Below are 8,253 nucleotides of genomic sequence, written 5' to 3'. Positions count from 1 at the left end.
GTTTTTAGGCAGAAATTTCTATGAAATCGTAAAAAATATTATTAAATAGTTTTTTTTAACGTTTAACAAAAATATTTCAATTTTGGTGTTCACATTAAGAAAATATTTGTAGGTTGACAAATAAAAATGTTTCACGGAAAACAGCTGATATTTTGTTTGCTCTTCAAAAATATTTTGTGTTCACATTACAGCCAACAAATATTTGATAAAAAACGTCAAATATTTGATAGGTGTGAACGTACCTTAAGATATACACAGAACATACTCATGTGGAATTTATCCGGATATAATCATTTAATAACGAATTAAGTGGTATTAAGTGATTTGCAAAAGTAAACCTTATATGGGAGCTAATACAACTTATGGGCCGACCCGGAAAAAAATCCGTAGAATGATTTATATACACAAAATACACATTTATATCGAATTTTATCCCGATAACTTTGATTGTCAACGTGCATTTAAGTAATTTTCGGGAATGATCCTTTTATGGGAGTAGTGACCAATTATGGACCGATAAGGAAAAAATTTCGTATAAATATGCAAAAAAAAATCAAGTTGAATTTTACTCCAATAGATTTATTAATTAATGAAATATGTGAGTTTAATTGATTTTCGGAAGTAGACTTTATATAGGAGCTATGACCAATTCTATCCTATCCGGAAAATTTTCGTAGAATGATTCATATGTACACAAAACATATTTGTGTAGATTTTTATCAATATATCTTTATTTTATAATGAAATATGTGCGTTAAAGTGAGTTTGAAGTGGACCTTATATAGGAGCTATTACCAAATATGGACCGATCCGGAAAAAACTTGGTAAAATGATATATGCTCACATAACATATTCAAATCGTACTGTATGCCGATAGCTTTATTATTCAAAGAAATGTATGCGTTTAAGTGATTTTGGTAAGTGGACCTCATATTGGAGCCTATCCGGAAAAAAATTCGTAGAGTGACTCATATAAAAACAAAACATATTTGTGTCTAATTTTATCAAGATAACTTTATTTGGCAATTAAATTTGTGCGTTGAAGTGATTTTCGGAAGTGGGCCTTACATTAGGTCTATTAGTTTCCCAGACAAACGACAACGCCAATTTATTACTCCAATGTTCACATAAATGTTAAAGTTCTTCTCGCAAAATTTGAAGATTTTAGCTATAATAGTTTTTCAAATATACGAATTTTGGTAAAAGTCCTCCCTTTATCTCCAAAATTTTCAGATGAATATTAAAGTTCTTCGTGCAAAATTTTAAGAAGCTAGTTCTATTAGTTTCCCAGATAAACGAATTTTTGTATATTTTATTCATATGGGAGGAGCAACGCAACATTGGTAGTCCGCCAATTTATTACACAAAATGTTTACATGGATGATATAGTTCTTTGTGCAAAATTTGAACCTTCTAACTATAATAGTTTCCCAGATAAGCGAATTTTTGTATTTAATTCATACGAGGATACCACGCCCCTTTCTTAAATAACAATATTGATACTAAAGTGGTTTGAGGACTCTGTTTGTTATATTTTCTCAGATATACTAATTGAAGATTTTCTTTATATGGAAGGTGCCACGCCCACTATAGACATTCCGCCAATTTTATCCAAAAATATTCTTATGGATGTCAAAGTTGTCCATACAAAATTTGAGGACACCAACTCTTGCAGTTTCTGAGATATGCGAATTTTAATACTTATTTTTGTTATGTTTGTTTGTGTATTAAACGGATGAACTGATTTTCTTGAAATTTTCACAGCGTATCCTAAATGTCTGAAATAGGTAATAGGCGGAGTAACATTAGGGGGTGTAGCACTTCCCATATAAATTAAATACAAAAAATTGTTTATCTTAAAAACTATTACAGTTAGAATCTTAAAATTTTTGAAAAATAACTTTAACATCCATGTAAACATTTTGGGTAATAAATTGGCGGACTACCCAAGAGGAAGCGGCACCTCCAATCTTAATTAAATACAAAAATTCATTTATCTGGGAAACTAATAGAACTAAATTCATAAAATTTTGCACGAAGAACTAAATTATTCATCTGAACGTTTTTAAGGAAAAAGAGACTTTCATCTGGAGTTGCTTGGAGCCCCCATATGAATAAAATTGAAAAATCGTATATCTGAGAAACTATTAGAGCTAGAATCTTTAAATTTTACTTGAAGAACTTTGACAGTCATCTGAACATTTAGAGTTTAACGGGCGGACTTACAATGGGGGAGTTGGTACCTCCCATATGAATTAAATACCAAATTTCGTTTATTGGGAAACTAATAAAACTAGATTCTTCAAATTTTGCACAAATTACTTTAATATTCATATAAACATTTTGAGGAAAAGGGCGGACTTTCATCTGGGAAGCTTGAAGCCCCACATGAATTAAATAGAAAAATTCGTGTATCTGAGAAACTATTAGAGCTAGAATCTTCAAATTGTACATGAAGAACTTTGACATTCATGTGAACATTTAGAGAATAACGGGCGGACTTTCAATGGGTGTCTTGGCACCACATATATGAATTAAATACAAAATTTCGTATATCTTGAAAACTGTTAATTAAAATTTTTCATAGATAGATAAAAATTGGCTATAGATAGAAATTGCCGAATTTGCAATAATCTCTCATATGTAACATATTGCTAATCTGGAAAACTATTGTAGTTAGAATTTTCAAAATCGTTGAGTTTTTTATTTATATTTATATATTATAAATCAGTAAATTAGTTGAATCTAAACCTATTTTTTCTCAATGGAAGCTGAGGCGTTTTTACAAACTGTTTTATATAAGAAAATCATATTATTTATTAATGTATTGGAAGCAGGCCACTATCGGGCGCTGTTTTCATGGAAGAATTAGTTTTGTTGGTAAAAAAACAACATAGTGTCCACTGAATGTATTATCTTTCAATGTTCTGAAACTCAGTTTCCTGGCCGTAATTCCTAAGAATTTCCTAATCAGTGTTCATGAGAAATGTTCCGCTTCAATGTTTCAAAGTTTCCGACATATTCTATGTCTGCTATGCGATCAGGCACGTTCGATGATTGTTTATAGCCTTCTAATGTGTCCAGTATACATTGATAACCGCTTTTGGCCAGTTCACCTGAAGTTATCAGCAGTTCGGTTATAAGTGCCGCCTCATATCTTAAATATGTTTCAATGAGTGGAATATCTAGCAACGTTGTGCTTATGGCACAACTTGTACCCAAGCAGCATATACCCTGTTGTAGTTTGATATTACACTTTTTGTCCAAAGAAGTCAACCAGATTATTGAAACATAAGCTAGAATTTATCAAATTACACTTTTATAAATGTGTCATAGTAGGAATAACACCCCATTTCAAGCCTATTGTTCTCCTTCATATCGCCAGCACCGATGTGCCTTTTTGATTCTATCCTCTAAATTTACTTTTCTGAAATTTACTTTTAATATCAACATTTTTAGACACAAGAGATTTAAATTTACATAAAACTGAAATGTTGCTAAACATATTTAAACACATAAATAAGTAATTTTAAACATTTTGTATTTATATTTTTGCATACAGAGTGTGTAAAATTTTTTTTCAACATGTATTTTTACCTTAATTATACTAGAAGTCTGGTTACCTAAATTGAATGGGGAAAATTTAAATGAAAATTTATAAGAGTGTAGCAGATTTTAACCAATTTTAATACATAATATTAATAAGATATCTTTATCAAAGCCTGTGTTGATCTCTCAAATCTCATATCGTCACTTGAAATGCAAAAAATTAGTCACTTCCAAAAGTCAGAAAGTCCTTTTTTGATAATAATAGACAATTTCTGACAATACAGTTATATTTAAATGATATTTGGATACAATAGTTGTAAGAAAATGTCGTTTTTATAACAACAATAGCTTTCATTTTATTTAGTTTCTCTCCTGTAAAATTTTTAAAAGTGTTGTTACTTGTTACAATTTTTTGCTTTCAGGTGACGATATAGAACATAATTAAATTTATACCTATTAAAAAGATTTATTGGCATTTAGAATTTATTGGTATTTTAGAATTGTTTCAAAAAATCATCAACATTGATTTTATTTTTTAATTTGTGGGCTACTTAAAATCTGCACTGAAAACCGTATTAAAAAATCCTAAGTCGCAGTACACATTTTAAATATGAATTAGAAAATGTATTCCAATTGTTATGAATAATTTCTATATTACTTAGTCGAATTTTTCAATAAACATTTATTTTATATACACAATTTTCGGTCAATGCTATGTTGGAATAATAAAAAGTAAATATACAATAAAATCATTAACTTTTTTCGGTAAATCAAACCTAGTACTTTTAAGCATATTGTTCTATAAATAGAGAAGAAAAACAAATTTTCAAATCGATTATAAACTTGTGAAATTTAAAATGAACAGTACCCTTTAAATTTATCACCAATTCATATGTATGTGTCAACATAGCAGCCGTGAGAATTTCCAAAATGTTCGTGCAGGAACAAAGAGGCAACGAAACATTCTCCTGCAATATACACTGTCCGTTTGTGTAGCCAGTACAATTGTTGTGTTGTAATAAATTTTCCGATTGTGAGTAAGTGAGCGAATACATATTACATACAATGTTGTTCCGCTCCAGTGTCTACTGTTAAACTCACAGTTGACGTTGCAAGGAATAAATGGAAAAGGAAACAACAACAATAAGATGGTTCACACACACAGACAGACACACAGTTCCAATGGAGGTGACCTAATCCAGGTACTGCAGAAAGTGAATTCAGTTACTGTCTTAGTTTTGAGTCGCATGGTATCCGTCGGAAGCCATTGATGTTTGTTGATGTTCTACGAACAGGTTGCAAATTGTTTTGTTTGCTTTTTGCGTGCATCATTAAACGTGTTTGTTCGAATGTTCCTGGTGAAACCTAAAGAGAAAAAAACAAATAAAAACAAACAGCTCCTGTCGAAAGCCATCCATACATCCATCCATCGAATGTTTATGTAAAATGAAATAAAAATGCACAACCGTTTGTTCTCTCGCGGGTATTTTAAATTAGAGTCATTTTCGTAGTTTGTTTCTATTTTCGCAAATTATACATTTTATTTGGGGTACTTCCGTTTCCCACTATACACAATCGGTGTCATTCTTTTCGCCTGTCGATGCATACATGCACTAAAAGGTACAACTAACCAAAGAGTGAATAAGTGAATTTGTGAGTGAAAAGAGCAGAAGTGGGAGCAAAAATACTCGTACACTTGCACACGGACCGACTGACAGACTGAATCATATGCAATTTGTAAATAATCAATACCATCGGGTGGGGGGGTCAGTAGTAATTTTAATTTTTCAGCATTTGTTAACGTTGATATAATAAAAGAATCTCATATTTAAAATTGCTCGTATAACTACAGAATGTGAGTGAGTGTGTCTATATACATATTTATCTGTCTGTCTCGTAAATGTTTGTGTATAAAACAAATTAAAAATCTCCTTGTGTATGCACGAGTGTATGAATAAATTGTATTTGTTGAGAAGAAAATCAAATAAATCTGTGGTTTTGGAGTTTAGAGTAAGCATGACTATGACTACCACGATAGCAGCTACACTAATACTATTACAACAATTTCCACTACCACTAGAACAACTACTGCAATTACTGTAAGTCCTTGCTGTTGCAGTTTTTAGTTGTACTATAGCATCATCCATCTATCTATCGGTCGGTCGTACATTGAGTCGTTTGTTTGTCGGTCGGTCTGTCGGTGGTCGTTTGTGTATGTCTTTAGTTCCCAGAATATGGATGAGGAGTTGCATCGCTCCTAATCCTTTTTGTAGGGTTAATATTGTTGTAATTGCTTAGGCAAATAAAATAATTGTAAATACTCGGCAATAAAAGTGTTTTAATGTCTGTGTTTGTTTTTCTGTGTTAGATAGTGGATCTGCATATGTGTCGACGGTTTAAACTCTACACAATTTCAAATTTGCATGAGAGTGAGTGCGTGTGTTGAAATTGCAATTTCTCATAGTTACAAACGTATGTATTCGTTGGCCATAGCTTTTGGCCCAGGCAATAACAATAGCAATAATAATAACAACAATAACAATAGAAAAAAGGCTGGGTAATACTCTTATAGCCTTCGGCCTAACATGCATCAAGCCAACAGCATCTCGACACACAATAAATCTGGATTATATTACAGCCACTTTTGGGAATAAATATACATAAATATTTTACATTTTAAGGTAAGTTTACTACTACTACACATACACCAGATCATGAATATGCCATACAATGTATAACAGACAATTTTTAATATCTTTCACTCCTACAATTCAGATTTATTCCTACCGTTAAACCAACCATATATACATATTTTGTCAGACAGACAGACAGACAGACGGTAGAATAGACAGTCATTCCAAGAACGAGGGCGGTATACATACAATACATACATACATTAGGGAGTATGATGTTTTTTAAATTTTAATTTTGAGAATTTCAGGAAGATTTAGTATAAAATGTTTTGTTGTTCTACATTAGGAACAACTTATGTTACATAAGTTTGAAAGAAATAATATTTTCAAATATTTAATTTCGTAAAGTGAATAAATTGAACATATGGTTTTAATAAATACAAAAACACAATTTTTTTTAGAAAATTCATTAATGTTTTAATGAAACCTAAATTTCCTTGCGTAATATTTTATTAAATTTATTTTAACGAACTCAATTCCAATTTTGTGACCAGTACTCAAATATCAAAATCGGCACATGTTCATTTAGTGATCTATAATATCCAGGGCAAGGATATCTATGCAAATGCATGTTTGTAGTCAGTAACTCAAAATAACTTTTAACAATTTTTCTTCTCGAATCAAAGAATTTTCTACAAAATGGCATCGATTTGATGTTGCATATTTTTGCATATTTTGTTATAAATGCATATATTATATAATGGCATCGATTTGTTGTGGCTTATTTTTGCATATTTTGTTATAAATTCATAAATTTAGCATATTTCTAACATTTTTATTACATATTCTTAATTTTTCTAACAAAAATTGTGTTTTGTTTTCTTTGTATTAAACATTTTTACAATAATACTTACATATTTTGATTTTTTTAAATAAATAAAAAAAATATTTAGCAACAAAATACTAGGTTCCTTCTCTGAAACTATGGAAATAAGTTTTACACAGTTTTAGTTACTTTTTAAAACCTACACCACTATAGTGGGGAAGGTATTATGCGTTTGTGCTGATGATTTTAATGTCCATAAATATTGGGTCAGAATCGCTTTCTGAGTCTGTATATCTGTGTGTCCATATAAAGAATAAACTTGACGAAATTTTGCCCACACATATCTCTCACCCTAGCCCACATATAAAATATTCTTCAGAAAATGGCTTTATCATCCATAATTAACAGTCCCACAGATGAACCCTCTTTCATATCATATTTAAATATATTCGAAATTGGTGTAGGGTATCGTATGGTGGTTTGCCGTACTTTCTTGTTTTTATTGGGACATGTTTGTTGTTCTTGAGATCGGGGTTAAATTTAAATTGGTATTAGAGTACATAAAGTCATCAACAACCTATACATATGTGGTCGAAATCTTAAGTTCCCTACAGTACGAGAAGTGCCAATTGACACCTTTCACTAGTTATATTACCGCATATCCAACTAACTCGAAACGTTCACTACATTTCACCATTCACGTTCACTACATTTCACCATTGTAATCAATAGTTCATATTTGATAAATTTTCGCATGAAATTTATGAAAATAAATTCCAGAAAAATTATATGTTTTAAAAATGTCACATTGATAGCCACATGTAGTGCTTAAAGTAACCGCATGTCACATTTCTGACGAAATGTAATGCTAAAAGGGACCGTTTGCATTTAATGAAGCAGAAAATGCAAAAATTGTTAAAAAAAATTCTTGTTATTCATAACAACAATTAGAGCTTTGTGTGAAAAGGAGGTCAGCAGCACAGTGGTGAGAGCTTCTAGCTACTAAACAATAGACCCCAAGTTCAACCCCAGTTTTAGAATTTATTTTTTTGTTTTTTTTTTTTTGGAGAATTTGAACTAGTGATATTTATGGAATCATGTTATGCATACGGTGTCAATCGGCCACTCTCAATGACATCCCCATGTTAAATTCACCAGTAAATAACATCGCTAGTGGGTTGAAAATTCACTGGTTGTTCTTAGTGGCTGTTAATATCGCCGTTGTTGAACTAGTTCGTCGTACTG

General features: G+C 31.0%; 1 protein-coding gene across 1 annotated transcript in view; it reads left to right on the top strand.

Annotated features, from left to right (window-relative positions):
* The first annotated feature begins 4,771 nt into the window (after window positions 1–4,771).
* The window catches only part of LOC119603303 (MOXD1 homolog 2-like), a 49,581-nt gene continuing 46,099 nt past the window's right edge, over window positions 4,772–8,253 (top strand). Inside the window, exons 1-2 of the mRNA XM_037955303.1 lie at window positions 4,772–5,169; window positions 5,918–6,230. The gene's annotated coding sequence lies outside the window, so the exon portion shown is untranslated. The remainder of the gene's footprint in view (window positions 5,170–5,917; window positions 6,231–8,253) is intronic.

This window comes from Lucilia sericata, unplaced genomic scaffold, assembly GCF_015586225.1.
Source record: "Lucilia sericata isolate MDLA Ls3-8-SP2 unplaced genomic scaffold, ASM1558622v1 Contig000291F_arrow, whole genome shotgun sequence".
Taxonomy (NCBI): domain Eukaryota; kingdom Metazoa; phylum Arthropoda; class Insecta; order Diptera; family Calliphoridae; genus Lucilia; species Lucilia sericata.
Note: the sequence above shows the minus strand (reverse complement) of the source record. Positions and strands in the feature narration are given on the sequence as shown.